This window comes from Pipra filicauda, unplaced genomic scaffold, assembly GCF_003945595.2.
Source record: "Pipra filicauda isolate LSUMZ 115617 unplaced genomic scaffold, ASM394559v2 scaffold1689_size6061_pilon, whole genome shotgun sequence".
Lineage (NCBI taxonomy): Eukaryota > Metazoa > Chordata > Aves > Passeriformes > Pipridae > Pipra > Pipra filicauda.
Window position 1 is genome coordinate 1 of NW_024104194.1, and position 6,061 is coordinate 6,061.

Here is a 6,061-nt window from a genome sequence, read left to right on the forward strand (position 1 = left end):
GGTCCCAGATTTCGGGGTCCCCCCCATTTTTGGGGTCTCTCTCCCCATTTTTGGGGTCCTCGATGTTCTGGGGGGTCTTCAGTGTCCAGGGGGGGTCTCTGATGCCCCAACTTTGGGGGGTCCTCGATGTCCCGGAGGTTCCAGATTTCTGGGTCCCCCCCATTTTTGGGGTCTCTCTCCCCATTTTTGGGGTCCTCGATGTCCTGGGAGGGTCTCCGATGTCCGGGGGGGGTCTCTGATGTCCCAAATTTGGGGGGTCTCCGATGTCCTGGGGGGTCTCAGATTTCGGGGTCCCCCCCATTTCGGGCTCCCAGATTTTGGGGTCCCCCCCATTTTTGGGGTCCTCGATGTCCTGGGGGGGGTCTCTGATGCCCCAAATTTGGGGGGTCTCCGATGTCCTGAGGGGTCCCAGATTTCGGGGTCCCCCCCATTTTCGAGGTCCCAGATTTTGGCGTCCCCCCCATTTTTGGGGTCCTCGATGTCCGGGGGGGTCTCTGATGCCCCAACTTTGGGGGGTCCTCGATGTCCCAGAGGTTCCAGATTTCGGGGTCCCCCCCATTTTCGAGGTCCCAGATTTTGGGGTCCCCCCCATTTCGGGCTCCCGGATTTGGGGGTGCCCCCCATTTTTGGGGTCTCTCTCCCCATTTTTGGGGTCCTCGATGTTCTGGGGGGTCTTCAGTGTCCAGGGGGGGTCTCTGATGCCCCAAATTTGGGGGGTCCTCGATGTCCCGGAGGTCCCAAATTTCGGGGTCCCCCCCATTTTGAGGTCCCAAATTTCGGGGTCCCCCCCATTTCCGAGGTCCCAAATTTCGGGGTCCCCCCCATTTCGGGCTCCCGGATTTGGGGGTGCCCCTCCCCGTTTTGGGGGGTCCCTCAGGGGTCCAGGAGCACCTCGAGGCCCCAGCGGGGGCCCCGTTCGGGGGGGACCCCCCGGGGGAGGTGGGTGAGGCGCCCGGGGTGCAGCAGAGCCCACCCGGGGGGCGGGGCCGGGACCCCGCACTCGTAACGGGGGAAGTGCCACCCCCCGGCCTGTGGGAGAGAGGAACAGACCAGTCAGAACCAGTATAAACCAGTATAGACCAGTATAAACCAGTATAAACCAGCATAAATCAATATAGACCAGTATGGACCAGTATGAACCAGTATGGACCAGTATAGACCAGTATAGACTAGTATAGACCAGTAACACACTCCCTGCCCAGCTGGAGAGAGACACCAGTTAAAACCAGTTAAAACCAGTTAAAACCAGTATGAACCAGTATAGAGCAGTATAAACTAGTATAGACCAGTATAAGCCAGTACAAAGCAGTATAGACCAGTATAGACCAGTATGGACCAGTAACACACCCCCAGTGCCACCCCCCGGCCTGTGGGAGAGACACAGGGACCAGTCAGAACCAGTATAAACCAGTATAGACCAGTTAAAACCAGTATAGACCAGTATAGACCAGTATAGACCAATATGGACCAGTACGAGCCAGTATGGACCAGTAACACATCCCCCCCAGTAATGGGGGAAGTGCCACCCCCCGGCCTGTGGGAGAGAGGAACAGACCAGTCAGAACCAGTATAAACCAGTATAAACCAGTATAAACCAGCATAAACCAGCATAAATCAATATAGACCAGTATGGACCAGTATGGACCAGTAACACATCCCCCCCCAGTAACGGGGGAAGTGCCACCCCCCGGCCTGTGGGAGAGAGGAACAGACCAGTCAGAACCAGTATAAACCAGTATAAACCAGTATAAACCAGCATAAACCAGCATAAATCAATATAGACCAGTATAGACCAGTATGGACCAGTATGGACCAGTAACACATCCCCCCCCGGTAATGGGGGAAGTGCCACCCCCCGGCCTGTGGGAGAGACACACGGACCAGTCAGAACCAGTTCAAACCAGTATAGACCAGTTAAAACCAGTATAAATCAATATAGACCAGTATGGACCAGTATAGACCAGTAACACATCCCCCCCCGGTAACGGGGGAAGTGCCACCCCCCGGCCTGTGGGAGAGACACAGGGACCAGTCAGAACCAGTATAAACCAGTATAAACCAGCATAAATCAATATAGACCAATATAGACCAGTATGGACCAGTATGGACCAGTAACACACCCCCAGTGCCACCCCCCGGCCTGTGGGAGAGAGGAACAGACCAGTCAGAACCAGTATAAACCAGTATAAACCAGTTAAAACCAGTATAGACCAGTATAGACCAGTATAGACCAATATGGACCAGTACGAGCCAGTATAGACCAGTAACACATCCCCCCCCAGTAACGGGGGAAGTGCCACCCCCCGGCCTGTGGGAGAGACACGGGGACCAATTAGAACCAGTATAAACCAGTATAGACCAGTTAAAACCAGTATAAACCAGTATAGACAAGTTAAAACCAGTATAAATCAATATAGACCAGTATGGACCAGTATAGACCAGTAACACATCCCCCCCCCGGTAACGGGGGAAGTGCCACCCCCCGGCCTGTGGGAGAGACACACGGACCAGTTAGAACCAGTTCAAACCAGTACAAACCAGTTAAAACCAGTATAGACCAGTATAGACCACTATAGACCAGTATGGACCAGTATGGACCAGTATAAAGCACTATACACCAGTATAGACCAGTAACACACCCCTCACTCTGCAGGAAAGAGACACCAGTTAAAACCAATATAGACCAGTTAAAACCAGTTTAAACCAGTATAAACCAGTATAGACCAGTATAGACCAGTATGGACCAGTATAGACCAGTAACACCCCCCCCGGTAACGGGGGAAGTGCCACCCCCCGGCCTGTGGGAGACACCAGTTAAAACCAGTTCAGCCCAGTTCAGCCCAGTACAGACCACTTCACACCAGTTCAGAGCAGTTCAAACCAGTACAGACCAGTTCAGACCAGTACAGGTCAGTACAGACCAGTAACACCAATTCAGACCAATATAAACCAGTACAGACTGGTGTCCCTCCCAGTCCCCTCCCAGTCCATCCCAATCCCCTCCCAGTCCCTCCCAGTCCCCTCCCAGTCCCTCCCAGTCCCTTCCAGTTCCCTCCCAGTCCCCTCCCAGTCCATCCCAATCCCCTCCCAGTCCCTCCCAGTCCCCTCCCAGTCTCCTCCCAGTCCCTCCCAGTTCCCCCCAGTCCCCTCCCCGGTTCCCCCCAATCCCTCCAGTCCCCCCCAGTCTCCTCCCCGTCTGCCTCCCGTCCCCCAGTCCTCCCAGTTCCCCCCCAGTCCCTCCCAGTCCCCCCACAGTCCCTCCCAGTCCCTCCCAGTCCCTCCAAATCCCCCCAGTCCCTCCCAGTCCCCCCCCATCCCTCCCAGGTCCCCTCCCAGTCCCTCCCAGTCCCTCCCATTTCCCTCCCAGTCTCCCCCAGGTCCTCCCAGTCCCTCCCAGTCCTCCCAGTCCCCTCCCAGTCCCTCCCAGTCTCCTCCCAGTCCCTCCCAGTCCCTCCCAGTCCCTCCCAGTCCCCCCCAGTCCCTCCCAGTCCCTCCCAGTTCCCTCCCAATCCCCCCCAATCCCCTCCCAGTCCCTCCCAGTGCCCCCAGTTCGGTACCTGGGCGTGGCTCAGGCTCACACTGAGGCTGATGGTGGCCGAGGGGCGGGGCGGGGCCGTGGGGGCGGGGCCAGACGGGGCGTGGCCGGCGGGGGCGGGGTCGTAACGAACCACCGAGCTCAGGACGGTCCGGCCCTGGGGGGGGGGAGGGGAAAGGGGGCGGGGCTTGTAGAGGGAGGACACGCCCCCACAGAGCCCCATCCAAACCACACCCACTCAAACCCCACCCACTCAAGCCCCACCCACTCTATTAAGCCCCACCCATTCAATAAGACCCCACCCCCAATGAAACCACGCCCACTCATCAAGCCCCGCCCACTCCATTAAGCCCCACCCACTCCATAAGACCCCACCCCTCAATGTAACCACACCCACTCAAGCCCCACCCACTCAATAAGACCACACCTCTAAATGAAACCACACCCACTCATCAAGCCCCGCCCACTCCATTAAGCCCCACCCACTCCATAAGACCCCACCCCTCAATGAAACCACGCCCACTCATCAAGCCCCGCCCACTCCTCAAAGCCACTCCCAAATGGAACTCCGCCCACTCATCAAGTCCCGCCCACTCCATTAAGCCCCGCCCATCCATAAGACCCCACCCCTCCATGAAACCACACCCAGTTGTTAAGCCCCGCCCACCCACCAAGCCCCATCCACCCACCAAGCCCTGCCCACTCAATTAAGCCCCGCCCACCACATGAGTTGGCCACTCCCCCAAACAGACCACGCCCATTCAGCCACATCCTCATGTGGCCACGCCCCTTAACAGGCCCCTCCCCCCATCTGCCCTAGGCCACGCCCTTTTGGTCAAAGACCACGCCCACTCCTTGGCCACGCCCCCTTTCCAGAACCCTCCCGGCAGCTCCTTTTGAAGGCCACGCCCGTTCCTTATGGCCACGCCCCTTTCCCTGACCACGCCCCTTTTCTCAACCTCCCTTCCCCAGACTCCTCCCCTTCAGAGGCCACGCCCCTTTCCCAGCCCCCTCTCCCGCTAAGCCCCGCCCATCAGCAAGACCACGCCCCTTCCAAAGCCACGCCCACCCCCAAAAGCACCCTTTTAAAGCCACACCCTCCTCCAGCTCCGCCCCCTTCCTACAAGCCACGCCCACTACCCAGCCACGCCCCTTCACAAGGTCCATTTTGGGGTCCCAAATCCCAATTTTTGGGTCCCAAATCCCATTTTTTGGCTCCCAAATCCCATTTTTTGGGTCCCAAATCCCATTTTTTCACTCCCAAATCCCACATTTTGGCTCCCAAATCCCATTTTTGTGCCCCCAACCCCATTTTTTGTGTCCCTGACCCCATTTTTTGTGTCCCAAATCCCATTTTTTGGCTCCCAAATCCCATTTTTTGTGCTCCCGACCCCATTTTTTGTGCCCCCAACCCCATTTTTGTGCCCCCAAACACAAAACCCCCATTTTTGTGCCCCCAACCCCATTTTTTGTGCCCCCAACCCCATTTTTTGGGCCCCCAACCCCATTTTTTGGGCCCCCAACCCCATTTTTTGGGTCCCCGACCCCATTTTTTGTGCCCCCAACCCCATTTTTTGTGCCCCTGACCCCATTTTTTGTGCCCCCGACCCCATTTTTTGTGCCCCCGACCCCATTTTTTGTGCCCCCAACCCCATTTTTTGTGTCCCCAACCCCATTTTTTGTGTCCCCAACCCCATTTTTTGTGTCCCCAACCCCATTTTTTGTGCCCCCAACCCCATTTTTTTGCTCCCAAATCCCATTTTTTGGCTCCCCAACCCCATTTTTTGTGCCCCCGACCCCACTTTTTGGCTCCCCAACCCCATTTTTTGTGCCCCCAACCCCATTTTTCGGGTCCCCGACCCCATTTTTTGTGCCCCCGACCCCATTTTTCGTGCCCCCGACCCCGTTTTCGGGGTCCCCGCTGCCGACCTTGGGGCTGTATCCCGGGAAGAGGCGCCGGGCGATGGGGGGGAGCAGCTCCCTGAGGGCCCCCCCGAAAACCAAATCCAGCTCCAGCTGCGCCAGCGGCAGCGCCCGCGAGAACTCCTGGAAAACACCGGGAGGCACCTGGGCACACCTGGGCACACCTGGGAACACCTGGAGGCACCTGGGATACACCTGGGATACACCTGGGCACACCTGGAGGCACCTGGGCACACCTGGGCACACCTGGGCACACCTGGGCACACCTGGGCACACCTGGAGGCACCTGGGTACACCTGGGCACACCTGGAGACACCTGGGCACACCTGGAGGCACCTGGAGGCACCTGGGCACACCTGGGCACACCTGGGCACACCTGGGATACACCTGGAGACACCTGGGCACACCTGGGCACACCTGGGCACACCTGGAGGCACCTGGGATACACCTGGGCACACCTGGAGACACCTGGGCACACCTGGGCACACCTGGAGGCACCTGGGGACACCTGGGATACACCTGGAGGCACCTGGGCACACCTGGGCACACCTGGAGGCACCTGGGCACACCTGGAGGCACCTGGGCACACCTGGGGACACCTGG

General features: G+C 58.1%; 1 long non-coding RNA gene across 2 annotated transcripts; it reads right to left on the reverse strand.

The window, feature by feature from the left end:
• Positions 1–739: 739 nt before the first annotated feature.
• On the reverse strand, positions 740–5,639 carry LOC120322905. 2 transcript variants are annotated; one of them, XR_005562861.1, is made up of 3 exons: positions 5,465–5,639; positions 3,558–3,692; positions 740–1,029 (listed from the first exon to the last, which is right to left on the reverse strand). It is a non-coding gene; the product is annotated as an uncharacterized LOC120322905 (long non-coding RNA). The 2 variants fall into 2 exon arrangements; XR_005562862.1 differs by lacking the exon at positions 740–1,029 and adding an exon at positions 2,646–2,798.
• Positions 5,640–6,061: the final 422 nt, after the last annotated feature.